Consider the following 23,081-nt stretch of genomic DNA (forward strand, 5'->3'; position numbering starts at 1 on the left):
ATGTTTGAGATTTAGCAATAGAAATATAAGCTTACCAAGCCTAATCATTATAAGCAGTTCACTGAACTCCAGTGAATTCCAACTGGATTATTTTGCAGCATGTGTTGAACTTCAGAGGCTGTTGTCTTATTTTGGTGAAATACTACCCCTTCCACTTTCTCCTGGAGATATTATTTTAAAAAGGACAATTATAAACATTGGCTCAAAGGAACCTAAGGGAATTTCACTGAAAGCTGGGATCCTAACTTCTTCAGGCTCCTCTAAAAATATCAACCTTTCCATATTACCTTTTTCACCCTGAATGAAATAAGGGCTTTTTAAAAAGCATTAAGGAGGGAAAGAGGGGTGGGGGAAGAGGAGAAAAAAAAGAACTAAAATAAGGCTGTGGAAAATGGAAACATTTACTAGATTTTTCTTTTCTTTTCTACTGTATTTATGTGTTTGCTTTTTAATAGTGGATGGATAATAATTGATACAATGAACTGAGATCAACTTGTTATACTGCGTGCTTTTATATACATTAATTCTGATATTTTTCATGGATATGTAAATATTTATAACTAAAACAGAAAAAATGTAAGCTTGTGGCAGTTGAGACAGCTTTTTGATTTACGATATATGATGAAAAGACAAGCCTGGTGTATCCTGGGACCAAGGTGGCTACAACACTACAAACAATATGTGTTAGCATCATGCAAAGCATTTCTTCATTTGAACGGAAATGATATGTATTCATAAACAACATATGTAATAGGCAAGTAATAATATAAATCACAAAACAATTGCTAAGATATTGTTTTGTTTTATTTTAGTATATTCATAATTTAAGATGCAGCTCAATCTATTATTCATTAATATCCAAACAGAAAAAATATACAGTTTACTTACATTTTATCTCATATACAAATCTGCAAAATAAAGATGTATATACATTTACTGTATTTTTACTAATACAAGTTAACAAAAAAATGTGTGCTGCACAGAGAAGGTATGAGTGCAGTACCAAAACTAAGCTGGTTTGGTGGTAAAGAACTAACTTATTATAATTCAAAGCTTTACTCTACCCAAAGAGTATGATGATTATTTTGAAAAATCACTAGGGTCCTAGTAATTCCAAAGTTACCAAATTACTACATGAAATGGGTTCCTATAACCAGCTTCCATCATCAATACTTTCTGCTACATGAGTTGTTTTCTCAAGTGACCCACGTTCATTAGAACTTTCTTCTAAAAGTCGTACTAAACTTGACATAGTTGTGTGAGGATCAAGTAGTTTCACAAGGGGGATCTCCACCCTTCTATCATGAAAGATACGATTCTGTAGCGTCATGGCTAACATAGAGTCCATGCCCAGTGATGCAAGTGATGTGTTCATTGTAAGATCACTCACATTTGTACTACTAAGATGACTCACCAGAGAGGTGATATAATCTTCAGAATTGACTGGAGATAAATTCTGAGGGGTTCCTTGTTCAGATAGCTCGAGCTTGCTGCCGAATTCTTCTGAAATGAGTGTACGGAAGCGACTTTTGAGTGATGCTATTCGAGAAAGAACATGATTGCTTAGCGTTCCAAAATTTAATTTTACTACAGCTTGCTGAGGATTATTCAGAATTAAAATTTTTTTAAGATATTCATAAATTTCATGTACCTGCAGAATATCTATGCCTTTGGATTCCAAAATATTTTGAATCTTGTTTTGATTTACCAATAAGCCAAGATTCAAGGCACCCCAATTAATGGATTGTCCTGAAAGTCCACAATTCCTCCTGTAGTGGCAGAAAACATCCAGGAAAGAATTAGCAGCAGCATAGTTTGCTTGTGTTGAATTTCCAAGAAATGAAGTCACAGAGGAGTAACACACAAAATAGTCGAGTTCCTGCCCTCTGGTAGCCCGGTGGAGATTTATTACCCCTGCAACTTTGGGACTTAACACTTTCTCAAAGTGAGATAAGTTCAGAGCTTCAAGACATCCATCATGCAAAACCACAGCACTATGGAATACACCTTTGATTGGGCTCTTTGGAAAGATTTTGTCAATTGAACTCATAGCTTTCTCAACCTGAGAGCTAGAAATAACATTACACTGCAAACTGACTATTCTGCTCCCTTCACTCTGATTTTGCAAAGCCTTGATTTCTTCTTGTTTCTCACTGCTTGGATTGCTCCTTGAAAGTATTGCAATACAGCCCCCTCCATTCTGGGCTATAAATTTCACAGTTTCAAATCCAAGCCCAGTGAGCCCCCCTGCCACTATGTAAACCGCATTCTGCTTAAACATTTTCTTCTCTGCTTCATATACTGGTATGTCTGAAATCCTGTTGGTCTCCACATCCCCTTTCAGCACAGCCAGTGGGATAGATTTGCAGGTGAAATAGGAGGTCGTGGCAGTGTTTGTACTTTCAAAGTACTCATTCTGCTGAAAAACAGAATATGATAGGTTTTTAAATTGTTTCATTTGCATTGATTTGATCCATCTGTGGACAGCCCTTAGGGACTGCTTCAGAGATGCTTTCTGAAAGATACTGAATTAACACAGGTGCCAAAAATAGATACTAATCTGAAGTACTTAAAGGCACTTTTGGACTCTGAGACTACTCATCACGATGCCAACCGAGCTCTGCAAAAATGCACTGGAACTAAAGCACACCATTGTTTTGTGCTCTATATAGGTTTTAAGCCTGGGACCTAGGCATTGAATTGGGTGTTGTCGTTGTTCAAACTGTAAATCAAGGATGATTTGGGTTTACAGCTCTTCGATTTGCTTGTTGATGGATGTTCAAATAGGTCATTAGCTTCTTACGATCAAACTGGTACCTGGGAAATGCTGTGGAATACTTTGTACCCTTCATAAAAGTGATGCCAGTCAGGATTATATCCGTTAACAAATCCTGCAAGGCTAGAAGAGTCTGATATTCTTTTTCAGTTTGCAAGGAGGACGAACTCTAGTTCTTTGCTAGCGTTTCCATTATTACTCTGTATGCTCTTCCTGGGCCTATTTCAACCAACACAACATTATCCTTTTCTTTAGCTGAAGTCACTATGGCCTGTGTGAAAGCAAGATCTCGAGCATGTCGGGCCCAGAACTTGCCTGTAGTGAAATCATCTGCAGAAGCACCTTCCAGTCAGTGTTGAAATACTTCATTTGGCTTCTGTTTTTCAAATATTGTAATGCTCACCATCTCTTTATATTGGATCCATCATGTGGCTGTGGTATGCAGCTGGACATGTAAACATGAAGAATATGTCTCTCTTGCTGAACACTTGAGCTAGTTTTTCTGAAGGGCATCACAGAGTCTGCATCTCCGACAAGTACAGGAAGAGGGCTGTTAAAAGCTGCAATGACACCTTCCCGAATACAGGCCAAGGGTTCTGATACTTCTTGAACAGGACGGTTACCACTACCACATTCTGCCTCCGGTAACCTTCGCCTGTACCTACTCCTGTGAAAATACTTTGACGGCATCTTAAGGGAAAGAAACCTCCCAATGGGGCAGAACTTCTCCAACTGAATGGCCAACAGCAGCACGGGCTTAATTCCCCAGTGTTTTCAGAAGAGAAGTTAAGGCTACTGGGAGAAGTAAAAAGAGTGGGCAATTTTGCTGGAGAAATCCTCAATTCACCTTCCGTTAATCAGGAGGCTGATGGGTAATATTGCTGAATAACTTTCTATTTCTTTACATTTTTATTTGAATACTGCTCTGAACTCAAATATGTTTGAGATCCCTTTGAAATTTACTCCATTAGCACGAACACAAAACTAGTTGTGGAGTCATCTTTGACGGAGTTATTTCTGTTTTAGTGCTATGCAACTTGTTGGTGTAAATGTCGAAGGGGGTTCTAATAGTACATATCTCGAATCACTCTGTAAGTTATTTTTTGAGTGCTGGAGGCTTATTCAAGTTTGTCAGAGGACACAATGACAATGAACTGGGTGCTCCCTAAACTTCTATGGTCTGAGCGGAATATTTCTTTCCACTTATTTTCAAAGAGCAAAGTCATTGTCTCGGGGGATGTTGGCTTCATAAAAGTGATCCAAACATTTCAGTTTCTGCCAAACAGAGCCATGTTTATCTGCAAGCATCAAACCTCTAAGTAGTTTCAGCAGTCGATTTGCTTGTTTTCAAATATTTATCATTTCCTCCTCCAAGGTCTGAAAAACTACAAGGCTGCCTATGCCAGAAGGAAAGCTGCTCTGGTCTGGAAAGTTGTTGTCGTCATGAAGTGGTCATCTGTAGAAACAGTCTAACAGCACTGGATGGATACAGTAGTCAGACATCTCTTCTCTTGTCTCTCTGTTCACCTTTATGGTGGTTATAGCTTCCTTTAGCTCTTCACAATAAAAACATCACTTAACTGTCCTGAACGTGGACCATATTGAAATCCAACCTGAGATAGTGTTTTCATACACCTCATTGGCTGTAACTACTGATTTACACCTTTGAAAGATGTCTTGAAAGGAGATGCTGTTTTCTTCCACTGCAGCTTCAGACTTCTTGGTAATTTGTCCTGATGCATAAACTGCAGCTGAGGATGACAGGATTTTGAAATCTGTCACATTTTTTTGTGATGCCAATTCTATCTTTAAAACATGGTAATTTTTGTTTAAAAACACATGGTGCCAAAAATAGATACTAATCTGACAAGTACTTAAAGGCACTTTTGGACTCGAGCTACTCATCACAGATGCCAAACCGAGCTCTGCAAAAAATGCACTGGAACTAAAGCAACACCATTGTTCTTGTGCTCATACAAATAGGGTGTTAATGCCTGGGACACTAGGCTTTGAATTCGGGTGTTGTCGTTGTTCAAACTGTAAATCAAAGGATGATTTGAGTTTACAGCTCTTCGATTTGCTTGTTGATGGATGTCCAAATAGGTCATTAGCTTCTTACGATCAAACTGGTACCTGGGAAATGCTGCTGGAATACTTTGATACCCTTCATAAAAGTGATGCCAGTCCAGGATTATATCCAGTTCAAAACAAATTCCCTGCAAGGCTAGAAGAGTCTGATATTCTTTTTCAGTTTGCAAGGAGGACAGACTCTAGTTTCTTTGCTAGCGTTTCCATTATATACCTCTGTATGCTCTTCCTGGCCTATTTCAACAACACAACATTATCCTTTTCTTTAGCTGAAGTCACTATGGCCTGTGTGAAAGCAACAGGATCTCGAGCATGTCGGGCCCAGAACTTGCCTGTAGTGAAATCATCTGCAGAAGCAACCTTCCCGTCAGTGTTGAAAGTCACTTCAATTTCCGGCTTCTGTTTTTCTAAATATGTAAATGCTCCACATCTCCTTTATTATTGGATCCATCATGTGGCTGGGTATGCAGCTGGACATGTAAAACATGAAGAAATATGTCTCTCTTGCTGAACACTAGAGCTAGTTCTTTCTGAAGGGCACTCACAGAGTCTGCATCTCCAGACAAGGTACAAGAAGAAGGCTGTTAAAAGTGCAATGCACACCTTCCAGAATACAGGCCAAGGGTTTCTGATACTTCTTGAAACAGGGACGTTACCAACTACCAACATTCTGCCTCCGGTAACCTTCGCCTGTAACCTACTCCTGTGAAAAAAATACTTTGACGGCATCTTCAAGGGAAAGAAACCCTCCATAATGGGCGGCAGCAACTTCTCCAACTGAATGGCCAACAGCAGCCACGGGCTAATTCCCCAGTGTTTCAGAAGAGAAGTTAAGGCTACCTGGAGAGTAAAAGCAATGGCTGGGCAATTTCTGGCCTGGAGAAATCCTCACATTCACCTTCCGTTAAATCCAGGAGGCTGATGGGTACATATTGCTGAAATAACCTTTTATTTCTTTACATTTATTCTCTGAATACGCTCTGAACTCAATAATGTCTTGCAGATCCCTTTGAAATTTACTCCATTAGCACAGAACACAAAAACTAGTTGTGGAGTCATCTTTGACGGAGTTATTTCTGTTTTAGTTGCTAATGCAACTTGTTGCTGTAAATGTCGAAGAGAGTTTGTAACAAATGCTTTTCTGTACTTGTAATTTACATTGCTTCTTCTACAGGCAGATGTATAGGCCAGATTTGGGAGAGTTACTGAGTTGCTTATGTTTAACTGCTCCGCTGTGTCTTCCATTGTCAATTTGAGGATTTGCCTGAAGCCGCAGAGAGTACAAATAATTCAATCGGTCGTTTAAAAGAGGGAAGAACCTGTGTTTGCTTGAACTGTCTGACACAACATGGGCATTGGTTCCCCCAAATCCAAAACAGTTGACACCAGCTACTCTTCCAAATTCTCTCGACTCTTCCAATTTTTTCTACAGTCGTTGGAATTGATAAATTTAATTTCTCTGTATTTATGCTACTAATAGCCTCTCTGTAATGCAAAGATGGAACAATCGTTTCATGGTGCATCATTAAAAGAACTTTAATTAATGCAGCTGCCCCAGCAGCTGATTCAGCATGGCCAACATTCCCTTTAACAGAACCAATCTTTAGAACAGGCATTGTAGGAGATCTGTTATTACCAATGAACAGATGCTACCTAGGTTCTCTGCTTCTGTAGAATCTCCAGCAGGAGTTCTGTGCCATGTGCTTCAAATACTGCACAACTGATGGTCAACATGAGTCCAGATAAAATGCTGCGTAGTAATTTTTCCTGTGCTGTCTGAGATGGTTTTGTGATTGGAGTCACGGATCTACCATTCTGATTGACTGCACTGATGTTTATAAACTCCCCATATCTTCTGCTGTGGTCTTCTAGTGCCTGTTTCAGAAGAAGGAATTGATGTATGGTATTATTGGGATTTTTACAATATATAGAATACCACAAAAGCAAGAGCAGATAGAACACTTATTTAACTGTTCAATGTACTTTTTTTTCTTACACAAAGACGAGTGCCTAAATATTTAGCCTGGATATTAACCTCACAGTAGAAGAGTCCAGAGTTGTGAATATGTCCTCCCATAAGAGGACATATTAGAATGGGAATTGCCACACTCCTGGTTATCTGGAAAATCTTATTTTTGCAAGCTCTGTGAAATGAACCTACCTTTTTTAGTGGCTTCAGTAAAAGAACACCGCAGCCTTCTCCCCTTCATAACCATTTGCCTTTTAGTAAAGGGCATACCCATCCCCTCAGGAGAGATCATTTTTGCTTTTACTCAGAGATACGAAGGTGCGGGGGATCTATAATGCAGTTCACTCCTCCACACAGAGCCGCTTCACAATCTCCTGTGATAAAAGAAATGTGTGACTGTTTTCCATCTTCTGTACATCTCTACAGATTTACATTAACACGCTGTAGTAATAAACTGAATTGACAGCATTACCATTGCTGATAAAATGAAAGAATTTATGGAAGATTATAAAAACAGAATTGACCACTGAAAGTTCTTAGACATATTCAGACTTTCAGGGCTGAACCCAACAGATGGTAAAATTCTCAGTGTTTGGAATTGGCCTGAGCAGAACAGCAGAATATTAGTAGAAGTCAGTGAGGTAGTAAACATTCTTCGTCTAAAAAAATAAAATAAAAAAACCACCTCAACGCTCCATGAATCATGATAGTATGATAGGGCAGAATGGCAGATACTAAACAATTTCACAAGTTCCTAAAATGGAAAGCTTTTTTGACAAATGCATCCCCATGTTCACACCCTACACACTATTGTAATAATCTTTGTGCAAATATGCCTTGTGAGGTATCATTTGAACTAATAATTCATGAGTCAATAATATCATGGTGAAATTTAGGTAGCAACCTTATATGTAAAGTTTTATGAATGCCCCAAGAATATTGGTTGTGGCACATGTTCAAGCCCACATAGCCCAGTTAGGCAGAACTGGTCAAGTAGGTCCTCTCTTAAAACACAGGAAATGTGTGTTTACCTCACTTTACAGATAAGTAGTAAAACTGGATCCTTGAGGCAGTAAGGCAGGAGAAGGAAATTTGCTTTTTATCAAACAATAGCATGAAATGTCTTTCATGATGAGACTCCTTGTTTCCTTCTTCACATCAAGAATGAACTTTGTCTAGAAGGGAAAAACCTCAGGGAAAATGCCTTTCAAAGGGTGACTGAACTATAATATCCCAAAGCAAAAACATCTCAGTTATCCCTCCTTATCCATCTCTCTTCTCCTTCACCCCTAAGAAGACAAAAGAATAGACCTTTGGGGCAGATCGTGGTGAGATTTTGGTCAGCGATATTACTGGAATTATGTGGTAAGGGACTTCACCCTTGAATCAGTCTAGTTTGTTAAATGTTTATCTCTATTTCTTTTGTAACTACTTCTAACTTTAATGCTTAAACTTGTACTCATTAAAATCTCTCTCTTTGTATTAAATATACTTATTTTATTATTTAATCAAAAAACTAATCAGTGTTTTGAATGGTTTTTTGGGTAACTCCCCATTAATTTAAGTGGTAAATTGCTGTATGTTTGATCCCCTTAGAGGGCAACAGAACCTAATATATCTGGACTATCAAGAGAAGTCTGGGCAGTGAAGAAACAAATATTTTTTTAGGGAAAATCCAGGTTGACTGGGATTGTAGTGGAGTCCCCCCTGCAATGTGGTAAACAATGGCTTTGGTAGAAGTCAGAGTGTGACTGGAGCTCGCTGGCAAGTTGCAGCTATACACAGACAACCAGGTATGAACCTGCATGCTATTTTTCTGTTTGTGAGGGGCCCAGGTTGGGTGCTGCAGCAGCAAAAGCATTGTGAGGCATCCCAGGTTACAGGGCAGGAAGTTACACAACCCCCTCATTGATCTGGATTGCACTGCAGAATGTCATAACTCAAACATTTCTGGCTGCTGATAATCAGTGAGAGTGACTAGCAATTGGTGTGTTGCCTGTCACAGGAAATCAAGAGTGCAAAGAGTCTGGGGCAAGTCACTTTGGTATGGTTAAAATGGAATGCTTTTAGTCCTTACCGCTGTGATATAGTCAATTCTCTAGTACGTACCTTATAACGTGAGCAGTTTAACTTTGCTGAGCATCCTAATTTATTTTGCTTTATTCTTTAGGTCCGTACCTTGGTTAACTGCTTTCGAGGCGTATGCAGCAAAACTCTCTTCTTTTCCTCTCTCCGTTGTTTCTTATTATTTCGTTTTTTTTTTGTGTTGAGAGAGATCTGTTTTGCTTGCATTACGCCTGCAGAGTTAACAGGTTCTGGGACTAAAAAGTAAATAAGCATTAATAGGAGTTGCTACGCAATTAACTGCTAAGGTATATAGGTCAGTACTAGAATTTGACTAATATCCAGGTGTACGGACTAAAGCATTTGCATTTTACATTACCAAGTGACACAATGAACTTTTGCTCTTGGTTCCTGTGACAGCAACACCAATTGCTAGTCACTCGTCAGATTTAATTTTTTTTTTCCAGCAGCATGAAGTTTGAGTTCATTCTGCAGTGCAATCCAGATCAATGGGGGGTGTGTCACTTCCTGCCCTGAACTGGGAGCTACAATGCTTTGCTGCTGCGCACCAACGGGCCTCACAACGAAAATGCATGCAGGTTATACCCTGGTTTTCTGTGTATGCTGCAACTGCCAGCACGCTCAGTCAAACTCTGACTTTACCGCCTTGTTTACCAATTGCAGGGACTCACTACATTTCCAGTCCTGGGATTCCTAAATATTTTGTTCTTCCTGCCGGACTTCTCTTTGATAGGCCGTATATTAGGTCTGTTGCCCTCTAAGGGGTAATACAGCAATTTCACCTTAATGGAGTTTACCCAAACCATTCACAACACTGGATTAGTTTGATTAAATATATAAGATTAATTACAAAGAGAGATGATTTTAGTGAGTACAAGTTTAGTTAAGTTAGAAGTGGTACAAAGAAATAGAGTGATGGGGGTATTAGATCGTTGTTTGGCTCCCTTACACATAATTCCAGTATACGGTGACCAAATTCCAGGAGCAGAGGTCGGCAAGGTGCTTTCGTGTTGTGGTGTTGTAGGGTGGAAAGGAGAGAGAGGATGGATAGGAGTATATTGTCTGGATATGTTCGTCAAAGAGAGAATAATCCTCTCGCTAACAAACATCTGCTTTACAGGTCTTAGAACCCGAACATGAATCATCACAACAAGCAGTAACTGAAATAAACCATGTATAGGACTGGCTAGCATCAAAGCAATAGCTGCTAACAGATCTTCATACACTTATAAATACCTGACTGACCATCCACTTTCCACGATACTGGCCTCTCAGTCATTCTTTTTGCTTTGGGCATTCACGCCCTCGCAGCAGTTAACCAAGGTAACTGGACTAAAAGTAAATAAAAAATAAATTAGGGATGAACGTAGTAAGTTACCAGGTATTTATGTGCAATGTCCTCACCGGAATTGACTAGTCACCCAGGCGCACCCAACATTTTGCCATTACCAAATGAAAGTTTCATCTCATTCCACCTATATACTTAGATACAGAGCTTTTATACGCACCGGTGACAGCTCAATCTATCCACGTCACCAAGTATCACAAGATTGCACAACTCACAAGATGAAGCGCTGTAGTCTGCCAATTCGTTCAAAATCACATTACTCAGATCAGAAGGGGTGATGTTTTTGTTTTGAAAAGACAGAGTATTTACCCTCAATGCTTCTATTATATGCTGCGCCTCACCATCAAGCCCATTCCAAACATTGAGAATTTACCATCTGTTGGCTTCAGCCTGAAAGTTTGAATAGTCCGAATGCAACTTTCAGTCGGTCAGTTCTTTAATAATTCTCTGCAAGTCTATCATTTTATCACTAAGGCATGTTAACAATCCATTTCTCACGCGTATTAGTAAATCTGCTAGAGCCGATGGAGTCACACAATTTCCTTTTCACCATCGAGATGTGAAGCAGCTCTGTGTGCAGCGAGTGAACGCATCAGAGATCCCCCACCTTCGATCTCCTGAGTAAAGCAAAAATGATCTCCCTGAAGGATCAAGCTAGCCCTTTACTAAAAAGGCAAATATTATGGAAGGAGAAGCTGCGGTGTCTTTTACTAAACCACTAAAAAAGGTAGGTTCCTTTTCCAGAGCTGCAAAGAATCAAGATTCCAGATAACCAAGGAGTGGCAAATTCCATCTCTAATATGTCCTCCTTAGGAGATGATCACAACTCTGGACTCTCACTGGAGGTTAATAATCCAAAGCGCTAAATATATTCATTACATATAAAGAAAGGTACATTAACAGTTAAACAGAATTTCTGTCGCCCTTGATCCTTCTTCTATTTGTAAACAATCCCAAATGACAATATATTTTTCCTTTTTTGAAAACAGACTCAAGAAAGACTAAATACAGAATAGGGGATTATAGCACACATCAGTGCAAACTAAATCAGAGTGGAAGACTGTGAACCTCAATCACAAACCATCTCAAACAGCACAGGAAAAGTTTACTAACGTAGCATTATCTGACAGTTGACCCATCATCTGCAGTATTGAAGCACAAATGCACAGAACTCTCTGAAGTCCTAACAGAACAGAGAGCCTAGTAGCATCATGGAAAAACAGATCCTAAAAGCCTGTTCATAAGATTGGTTCTGTTAAAGGAATTGCCATGCTGAATCACTGCCGGGCAGCTGCATAATAAAGTTCTTAATGAAGCAAACCATGAAACGATTGTCCATCTTGCATTACCCAAGAGGAATAGTACATAAATACAGAGAAATTAAATCATCAAATTCCAACCACGAAAAAATGGCAAAGTCCGAGAGAATTTGAAGAGTAGCTGTTCAATGTTTGGATGGGAACCAATGCCCATTGTGGTGCGAGACAGTTCAACGCAAAACACAGTTCTTCCGCCTCTTTAAACGACCGATGAATATTTGTACTCTCTGCTCTTCAAGATGCAAATCCTCAAATTGACAATGGAAGACACAGCGGAGCAGTTAAACAAATGCAACTCATAACTCTCCCAAATCGCCATACATCTGCCGTAGAAGAAGCCATGTAAATTCAAAGTACAGAAAACATTTGTGACTACTGATCGTATTCAGTCATGAACCGGATATCTTGCTTGATCACTTCAATTAGGTATGAAACATTACGACTCACTGATTACTCATGTACTAAAAGAAGGTCTCCGGAGAATCGAAAGATAGACTAAACCGTCTAGGACATTCCATCGTTACTGGAGGAAATAAACAAGGGCATTACACCGATTTAGACTTCCACTCATCGAGATTAGGTTTTGCAAGTATGTTCCACAGCCCGCATCCTGTGCTGTCAGAGCTGAGCACATTTGCATAACACTGACTTTCTGGTCAGTAGAAAATAATGCCTAAAGTCCCACTGTGTCAATTTGCATAGCTCTTGGCAAATGGGTAACTTTTTGCGTATTACAATTTACTCATGTAGCCTCATAAAGTATGACACCACATAGGGGTACATTTCTAAGCATGAAAATTCTCGGATGTTGAACAAAACTGTCCCTGGAACCATGACTCTCACGACATAGCAAAACCGGATAACATGAATGCCACATGATCTCCCACCTTAACTTTTTCACTTCACTGCCTACTCGCAGTTACTGTGCCACTGAGTCCAGAGCTAAAGCTTATGTTTGTCTATTGCATATGAATTCCAATACATGTATTCCAAGTTACAGCTGAAACGCTAACCGGAAAATCGTTCTGAAGGATGCATACTTATCCTTTGAACTTCAACATTGTGATTTGCTAGCTGAGCAGTAATGGTATTATGGCTATTCAGCAGATAAATTTCACTTTGTAAGGATCTGTAGTGTATAAAGTGATGTCTCTGAGTTCTGAGAGACTTTGAAGTTGACTGTAATCCACCATTTTAATGGTGTGCGTCTGATTTCCGAAGTGTAAATTCTTCCTTGATGAATCCAAATTTCTGGATGATCCTGTCCTTCGTACTTTACAATAAATCTGCTAAGCTGAGTGTCCAGTGTTATGGGAAGAGTATGTCAATCATCTGTAAATGTGATTTCTGGAACTTAACTATGCAGGTTCGTCATGCACACAACAAATCCGGTTAAGATGATTACCATTTCTTCTGTTGTTCTGTTACTGTACCTGTGACTTCTTGTAGACTGCTAACTTACTCGAGAGACATTTTTTGTGCTCGTGCGTCATTCATTTGCCACCCACAAACTTACAGATTTTGAGGTCAGACTGATGGTTTTCCATCTCTATACCTCTCTAGCTAAATGTGTCACCACTTTGGTTGGGAACTCTGTCACTTTTGCTTAAATTCTGTTATTTCCCATCTACATTTGATGACTAGCCAAAGACTTACATTGGATATTCCTTTGCGTGACTCTTGTCTCTTTGTAAATTTGTGGGTCCAATATACTGAAATGTATTTGGGTCATTTCCGGGCAAATGGTTTCGGCAATGTTACCCTAACGATAGACAGTATGCATGAAATCACTCTGTAGTATGATATATCAGTCCAGCTGAAGTCGGTGTGTCCACACATGTTATGCTCCATATTACAAAACACAATGACTCTAGGTGCTTTCCCCTAAAACTGTCCTATGGTCATGACAACTGACGGCGGAATTTGCTTTCTTTCACCTTGATGTCAAGGACGCCCCGTACGATTCTGGTGCTTGCCCAGCCAGTTTGTATGAGTGTTAGCTTCATAAAAAGTTGAGCAGTCCGCACCCTCAACAGCCTCTCGTTCTGCATCAAACAGAGCATTATGTATATGATGCTGTCTCTCAGAGGTCATCCAACAAAACGCGTCTACATGTAGTTCCAGTCAATTTGCTTGTTTTCACATATATCAGTTACATTGCGATTCCTCCAAAGTCTGAAACTACAGGGTGCCGCTGGGATATCCTCAGAGAGAATCCATTAACAAATGCTTTTCTGTACTTGTAATTTACATGGCTTCTTCTACAGGCAGATGTATAGGCCAGATTTGGGAGAGTTACTGAGTTGCTTATGTTTAACTGCTCCGCTGTGTCTTCCATTGTCAATTTGAGGGATTTGCCTGAAGCCGCAGAGAGTACAAATAATTCAATCGGTCGTTTAAAAGAGGGAAGAACCTGTGTTTGCTTGAACTGTCTGACAACAACATGGGCATTGGTTCCCCCAAATCCAAAACAGTTGACACCAGCTACTCTTCCAAATTCTCTCGACTCTTCCCATTTTTCTACAGTCGTTGGAATTGATAGATTTAATTTCTCTGTATTTATGCTACTAATATCCTCTCTGTAATGCAAAGATGGAACAATCGTTTCATGGTGCATCATTAAAAGAACTTTAATTAATGCAGCTGCCCCAGCAGCTGATTCAGCATGGCCAACATTCCCTTTAACAGAACCAATCTTTAGAACAGGCATTGTAGGAGATCTGTTATTACCAATGATGCTACCTAGGTTCTCTGCTTCTGTAGAATCTCCAGCAGGAGTTCCTGTGCCATGTGCTTCAACATACTGCACAACTGATGGGTCAACATGAGTCAGATAAATGCTGCGTAGTAATTTTTCCTGTGCTGTCTGAGATGGTCTTGTGATTGGAGTCACGGATCTACCATTCTGATTGACTGCACTGATGTTTATAACTCCCCATATTCTGCTGTGGTCTTCTAGTGCCTGTTTCAGAAGAAGGAATTGATGTATGGTATTATTTGGGATTTTTACAATATAAGGAATACCACAAAAGCAAGAGCAGATAGAACACTTATTTAACTGTTCAATGTACTTTTTTTTCTTACACAAAGACGAGTGCCTAAATATTTAAGCCCTGGATATTAACCTCACAGTAGAAGAGTCCAGAGTTGTGAATATGTCCTCCCATAAGAGGACATATTAGAATGGGAATTGCACACTCCTGGTTATCTGGAAATCTTATTTTTGCAAGCTCTGTGAAAATGAACCTACCTTTTTTAGTGGCTTCAGTAAAAGAACACCGCAGCCTTCTCCCCTTCCATAACCATTTGCCTTTTTAGTAAAGGGCATACTCATCCCCTCAGGAGAGATCATTTTTGCTTTACTCAGAGATACGAAGGTGCGGGGATCTATAATGCAGTTCACTCCTCCACACAGAGCTGCTTCACAATCTCCTGTGGTAAAAGAAATGTGTGACTGTTTTCCATCTTCTGTGCATCTCTACAGATTTACATTAATACGCTGTAGTAATATTTGGAATTGTTAACATTGCCCATTAGTGATAAAATGATAGAACTTGCAGAGAAATTATAAAAACAGAACTGACTCACTGAAAGTGCATAGACATATTCAAACTTTCAGGCCCTGAAACCCAACAGATGGTAAAATTCTCAATGTTTGGAATGGGCTTGAGTAGACAGCAGCATATTAATAGAAGCCATTGAGAGAGTAAACACTCTTGGTCTTTTACAAAAACAAAAAACATCCACCCCTTCATGAATCATGATAATGTGATTTGAAAGAATGGCAGACACTAACAAAGGCTTACATCTTTTATGGGTGCCAAAAATCAGTGATATTGTTTGACAATTGCTGTTGGCTGTCACAGGTGGTATAAAGCTCTGTAATCTGTTCTGGTGGAACTGAAGATGAAAACTTTCATTTTGGTAATGGCAAAAAACAAATGGTTTTAGCCCTTACCAGCTGTAACATTAGTCAAATTCCAGTGAGACACTGCACATATATACCTTAGTAACTTAACTACAGTATCATCCCTAATTTATTTTCTTATTTACTTTTAGTCCCAGTACCTTGTTTAACTGCTTGCGAGGCATAATGCAAAGCAAAAAGAAATGATGAGCAGGCAGTATCGATGGAAAGTGATGGTCCAGTCAGATTAAAAGTGTATGAAAGTCTGTTAGCAGCTATGCTTACTGCTAGCCCAGTCCCATCATAATGGTTTATTTCAGTTACTGCTCTGCTTGTGATGATCTCATAGTCTCGGTTCATAAGACCTGTAAAAACAGCAGACATGCTTCATGTTAGCGAGAGAGATTAAAACATATGATCAGATACAAACCTAGTGGTGTTCTTTGCTCTTGTAGTTTTATCATGTGCCACCCTACATCAGCACCTAGAGTGAAATCCTGGCTGTACTGAAGTCAATGGCAAAACTCCCATTGACTTCAGTGGGGCCAGGATTTTACTCCTTAGCTACATATTTAACATTTGAAATTTGTCTGAAGGTATTAAACAACATGAAGGCCTCGTCTGCAGGAGAAAGTTGCAGTGGTCTAACTAAAAGTGTGATTCTAAACTGATTCAGTGACACTAGGACAAACCCCTATTTTGATTTAACTTAAATGGATTCCTAATTAACTTAAACTAAACCAAAATAAACCTTGTTTAAAACTGAAACAGAGTCTGTGGAATCTTTTGAACTATTTTAACTGACTGGGTTTTAAAATCACACCTTTAGTGAAACCAGCACAACTTTCTTGTGTAGCCCAGGCATTAGTGCTCGATATTGACACAGCCCTGAGCAGGGCAGTGAGGCCTTATAAGAACCATCCCCATCCCGTGTGGCCAAGCAGAACTTAGCTGGCTTAAGAGATATTGGGTTGAGTGAGGCAAGAGCAAGAGCTGCACTCCCAATAGACTTGCTGTGAGCAGGTAGATGAGGGGAAAGGGGCCGTGTTGCTGATCGTGTGGACATACAGCCAGGCAGTGGGAAGAGAGAGGAGTACGACCAGCTGGAGCACCAGAAGCTGGAGGCAAAAGGCTGCCAGAGTCATCAGGAGTACAAGGGAAGCTTCCACACTACTACCTCCATCCGGAGAGCACAATGTCCATCCCCCTCAGCCAGGCAGTGCTGTTTGTGATTTATGTAACAATGACCAATACAATGAATTCATTAGACAATGTCAGCTGTTTATAACATACACTATGCAGCATTGTTCAGAGCATGGTAGCTTTAGATATTCCATCATTAAATTAATAATGTTAGATAACTATGTAAAGTATATGGAAATGTGCACTGTTTTCCAAGATGCTAAATTTATGAATTGGTTCACCACTAGACTGTGAGCTTACCAACAAAAACCCCTGTTTTGCTGCCACTGACACGTTCCATCGTGACTCCTGCATCCTCCAGTGCTCTGTATGTGCATTCCAGGAGTAACTTTTGTTGAGGATCCATGCGCTCAGCTTCCATATCATTAATTCCAAACAGCTTGTTGTCAAATGTGTTAAATCTAAGACATACAAATCAGGAAATGGCATGAGCTTCTTATAAGGAAGCTAGCGAAATGTGATCTAGGTGAAATTACTATAAAGTTGGCGAATAACTGGTTGAAAGAGTGTAATCCAAGGGTAATTATCAATGTTTTGCTATCAAACTGGGAGAGTATATCTAGTGTGATAAAGTTCCTCCTCTACCTTGGTGGGTCCTGCGCTTATTGGCAGATTTGCTCACCTCAGTGATCTTCCCCTCTGGTGGAACCCACAGTCTCTGGGTCAACTCTCCTGTGTCTGATCAGGAGTTGGGAGGTTTGGGGGAACCCAAGCCCCGCCTCTACTCCGGGTTCCAGCCCAGGACCCTGTGGATTGCAGCTGTCTATAGTACCTCCTGTAACAGCTGCATGACAGCTACAACTCCCTGGGTTACTTCCCCATGGCCTCCCCAAACACCTTCTTTATCCTCACCACAGGACCTTCCTCCTGGTGTCTGATAATGCTTGTACTCCTTAGTCCTCCAGCAGCACACCCTTTCACTCTTCAGCTCCTTGCGCCTTCTTGCTCCAGCACTCCTCACACTCTTGGCACACCCCAAACTGAAGTGAGCTCCTTTTTAAACCCAGGTGCCCTGATTAGTCTGCCTTGATTGGCTGCAGGTGTTCTAATCTGCCTGTCTGCCTTAATTGGTTCTAGCAGGTTGCTGATTACTCCAGTGCAGCCCTGTTCTGGGCACTCAGGAACAGAAAAACTACTCATCCAGTGACCAGTATATTTGCCCTCTACGCAGACTCCTGTACTCCACTGTCTGGGGTCTGTCACACTAACGTGAGGTCCCATGTAGGTCAGTGCTGGGTCTAGTACTAGTCAATATGTTCATTAATGACTTGCATAATGGGAGTTGATGAGTATGCTTATGAAATTTGTGGATGACATCCAATTTGGGAGGAGCTGTAAGCAACTTTCAGGGACAGGATTAGAATTCAAACAACAACCTTGCTAAATTAGAGAATTGGTCTGGAATGAACAAGATTAAATTCAGCAAAGGCAAGGGCAAAGTCCTGCACTTAGGAAAAAAATCAAACTGTATAACTACAAAATGGGGAATAACTGAACAGATGGTAGTACTGCTGAAAAGCATCTGGGATTATAGTGGATAACAAATGTAATGAGAGTCAACAATGTGAAGCAGTTGTGAAAAAAGCTAATGTCATTTTAGGTGCAGTAACATAAGTATGCAACACACATGAAGTAACTGCCCTGCTTTACTTGCCAACTTTCTGAATTCTAAACACAGTTACACTCTGGGAATAGGTTCCAACAGAGGTTGTGAAATCCCCATTACTTGGATTAAGAACAGGTGGACAAATACCTATCATGAATGGTATAGGTTTACTTGTCCTGCTCAGTGCCAGGGACTGGACTTGATGATTTCTCAAGGTCCCTTCCAGCCTTACATTTTATGAATTCTATGATGTATTACAGCATGCACTATGAGAGAGTTTATTTGTGTTGCATATTCAATTGTGATTACATGAACAAGCCAAACCTCTGTATCGCTCCAGGAAAAATTTACATCAGAAAGTAGCATGCCAGTTAAGCTACAAATGTACCAGTAGAAATGTGACCACAACGAATGGCTACGCAGGTGGTGTCGGAGAGAAGCGGCTTTGGATTCTTCGACCACGGGATGGTGTTCCAAGAAGGTGGAGTGCTAGTGCGGAGACGGGCTCCATCTAACGAAGAGAGGGAAGAGCATTTCGCAAGCAGGCTGGCTAACCTAGTGAGGAGGGCTTTAAACTAAGTTCACCGGGGAAGGAGGATAACTCACATGACTGGAGTACTGTCATGGATGGATATAAACTGTTCAGGAAGGACAGGCAGGGCAGAAAAGGTGGGGGAGTTGCATTGTATGTAAGAGAGCAGTATGACTGCTCAGAGCTCCAGTATGAAACTGCAGAAAAACCTGAGAGTCTCTGGATTAAGTTTAGAAGTGTGAGCAACAAGGGTGATGTCGTGGTGGGAGTCTGCTATAGACCACCAGACCAGGGGGATGAGGTGGATGAGGCTTTCTTCGGCAACTAGCAGAAGTTACTAGATCGCAGGCCCTGGTTCTCATGGGAGACTTTAATCATCACCTGATATCTGCTGGGAGAGCAATACAGCGGTGCACAGACAATCCAGGAAGTTTTTGGAAAGTGTAGGGGACAATTTCCTGGTGCAAGTGCTGGAGGAACCAAACTAGGGCAGAGCTCTTCTTGACCTGCTGCTCACAAACAGGAAGAATTAGTAGGGGAAGCAAAAGTGGATGGAACCTGGGAGGCAGTGACCATGAGATGGTCGAGTTCAGGATCCTGACACAAGGAAGAAAGGAGAGCAGCAGAATACGGACCCTGGACTTCAGAAAAGCAGACTTTGACTCCCTCAGGGAACTGATGGGCAGGATCCCCTGGGAAAATAACATGAGGGGAAAGGAGTCCAGGAGAGCTGGCTGTATTTTAAAGAATCCTTATTGAGGTTGCAGGAAAAACCATCCCGATGTGTAGAAAGAATAGTAAATATGGCAGGCGACCAGCTTGGCTTAACAGTGAAATCCTTGCTGATCTTAAACACAAAAAAAGCTTACAAGAAGTGGAAGATTGGACAAATGACCAGGGAGGAGTATAAAATATTGCTCAGGCATGCAGGAGTGAAATCAGGAAGGCCAAATCACACTTGGAGTTGCAGCTAGCAAGAGATGTTAAGAGTAACAAGAAGGGTTTCTTCAGGTATGTTAGCAACAAGAAGAAAGTCAAGGAAAGTGTGGGCCCCTTACTGAATGAGGGAGGCAACCTAGTGACAGAGGATGTGGAAAAAGCTAATGTACTCAATGATTTTTTTTGCCTCTGTCTTCACAAACAAGGTCAGCTCCCAGACTGCTGCACTGGGCAGCACAGTATGGGGAGAAGGTGACCAGCCCTCTGTGGAGAAAGAAGTGGTTCAGGACTATTTAGAAAACTGGACGAGCACAAGTCCATGGGGCTGGATGCGCTGCATCCGAGGGTGCTAAAGGAGTTGGCGGATGTGATTGCAGAGCCATTGGCCATTATCTTTGAAAACTCATGGCGAATGGGGGAGGTCCAGGATGACTGGAAAAAGGCTAATGTAGTGCCCATCTTTAAAAAAAGGGAAGGAGGAGGATCCGGGGAACTACAGGCCAGTCAGCCTCACCTCAGTCCCTGGAAAAATCATGGAGCAGGTCCTCAAGGAATCAATTCTGAAGCACTTAGAGGAGAGGAAAGTGATCAGGAACAGTCAGCATGGATTCACCAAGGGCAAGTCATGCCTGACTAACCTAATTGCCTTCTATGAGGAGATAACTGGCTCTGTGGATGAGGGAAAGCAGTGGATGTGTTATCCTTGACTTTAGCAAAGCTTTTGATATGGTCTCCCACAGTATTCTTGCCAGCAAGTTAAAGAAGTATGGGCTGGATGAATGGACTATAAGGTGGATAGAAAGCTGGCTAGATCGTCGGGCTCAATGGTAGTGATCAATGGCTCCATGTCTAGTTGGCAGCGGTTTCAAGTGGAGTGCCCCAAGGGTCGGTCCTGGGCCGTTTTTTGTTCAATATCTTCATTAATGATCTGGAGGAAGGATGGCGTGGACTGCACTCTCAGCAAGTTTGCAGATGACACTAAACTGGGAGGAGTGGTAGATACGCTGGAGGGTAGGGATAGGATACAGAGGGACCTAGACAAATTAGAGGATGGGCCAAAAGAAATCTGATGAGGTTCAACAAGGACAAGTGCAGAGTCCTGCACTTAGGACGGAAGAATCCCATGCACTGCTACAGACTAGGGACCGAATGGCTAGGCAGCAGTTCTGCAGAAAAGGACCTAGGGGTTAGCACATGACTTATGAGGAGAGGCTGAGGGAACTGGGATTGTTTAGTCTGCAGAAGAGAAGAATGAGGGGAGATTTGATAGCTGCTTTCAACTACCTGAAAGGGGGTTCCAAAGAGGATGGATCTACACTGTTTTCAGTGGTACCTGATGACAGAACAAGGAGTAATGGTCTCAAGTTGCAGTGGGGGAGGTTTAGGTTGGATATTAGGAAAAACCTTTTTATTCAGAGAGTGGTGAACTACTGTAATGGGTTACTTAGGGAGGTGGTAGAATCCCTTCCTTAGAGGTTTTTAAGGTCAGGCTTGACAAAGCCCTGACTGGGATGATTTAGTTGGGAATTGGTCCTGCTTTGAGCAGGGGATTGGACTAGATGACTTCCTGAGGTCCCTTCCAACCCTGATAGTCTATGATTCTATAATTCTATAATGTAATTAAATTTAATACCCTTGTAGCAAGGAAAATGACAAAGGAAGTCAGTTAAAGGGAAATTAAAAGAAACTGTCATAAGAATGAAATGCTTGCAAACACCATAATAAAAGTTCACGCTAAATGTATATCCAAAATTTTAAAAAAGTAAGAGGACCAAAAAAATGCCACCATGACAAAAAGAGGTGGTTAGAAGAAAAATTACCGTATATCTTTTAAAAATTGGAAGGAAAATCTTACTGAGGAAAACAGAAAGGAGCATAAACACTGGCAAGTCAAGTAAACGTATAATGAGGCAGGCCAAAAAAGAATTTGAAGAGCAACTAGCAAAAGACACAAAAACTGACATCAAAAAAAAATTTTAAGTACATTAGAAGCAGGAAGCCTGCAAAACAATCAGTGGGGCCACTGGATGATTGAGGTGCTAAAGGAGCATTAAAAGAAGACAAGACCATTGTGGAGAAGTTAAATTAATTCTTTGCATTGGTCTTCACGGCAGAGGATGTGAGGGAGAGTCCCACACTTAAGCCATTCTTTTTAAGTGACAAATCTGAGGAACTGTACCAGAGTGAGGCATCAGAAGAGGAGGGTTTGGAACAAACTGATAAATTAGAAAGTAATAAGTCACCAGAACCGATGGTATTCACCCAGGAGTTCTGAAATAACCCAAATATGAAATTGCAGAACTACAAACTGTGGTACATAACCAATTGCTTAAATGAGCTTCTGTACCAGATGACTGGAGGACAGGAAACAGAATGCTGCTTTTTAAAAAAAGGCTCTAGAGGTGATCCCGGAAATTATAAGGCCACTAAGCTTAACTTCAGCATCAGGCAACTTGGTTGAAACTATAGAAAAGGACAAAATTATCAGACACATAGATGAACACGGTATGTTGGGAAAGATTGAGCCTGGCTTTTGTAAAGGGAAATCATGCCTCATCAATTTATTATAATTCTTTGAGGGAGTTTACTAGGAAGTGGACAAGGATAAGCCAGAAACCCTTTGACAAGATCTCACACCAAAGGCTCTTAAGCAAAGTAAGCAGTCATGGGATAAGTATCAGTAATTTGTTAAAAGATAGGAAACAAAGGGTAAGACTAAAGGGTCAGTTTTCATAGTGGAAAGAGGTAAATATCAGGGTCCCCAAGGATATGTACGGAGACCTGTGCTGCTCAATATATATATAAATGAGCTATAAAAGGGGATAAACAGTGAGGTGGCAAAGTTTGCAGACAATACAAAATTACTCAAGATACCTGAGTACAAAGCTGTCTGAAGAATTACAAAGGGGTCTTACAAAACTGGGCAACAAAATGGCAGGTGAAATTCAATGTTGATTAGTGCAAAGTAATGCACATTAGAAAACATATTCCCAACTATACATACAAAATGATGGAGTCTAAAGTAGGTGTTACCACTCAAGAAACAGATCTCGAAGTTATCATGAATAGTTCTCTGAAAACATCTGCTCAATGTGTAGCAGCAGTAAAAAAAAAAAAACTAACAGAAAGTTAGGATCCATTAGGAAAGGGAAAAATATTGACAAGAAATATCATAATGCCATTATATAAATCTATGGTATGCTCACACCTTGAATACTATGTACAGTTCTGGTTGACACATCTCAAAAAAAGATATATTAGAACTGGAAAAAGTACAGAGAGGGGCAACAAAAATTATTAGGGGCACGG

General features: G+C 40.6%; 1 pseudogene; it reads right to left on the bottom strand.

Moving 5' to 3' along the window:
* Nucleotides 1-1,147: 1,147 nt before the first annotated feature.
* LOC116828152 (uncharacterized) overlaps nt 1,148-23,081 on the bottom strand; it is a 29,735-nt pseudogene continuing 7,801 nt past the window's right edge.

Source organism: Chelonoidis abingdonii, chromosome 2 (assembly GCF_003597395.2).
Source record: "Chelonoidis abingdonii isolate Lonesome George chromosome 2, CheloAbing_2.0, whole genome shotgun sequence".
NCBI classification, from domain to species: domain Eukaryota; kingdom Metazoa; phylum Chordata; order Testudines; family Testudinidae; genus Chelonoidis; species Chelonoidis abingdonii.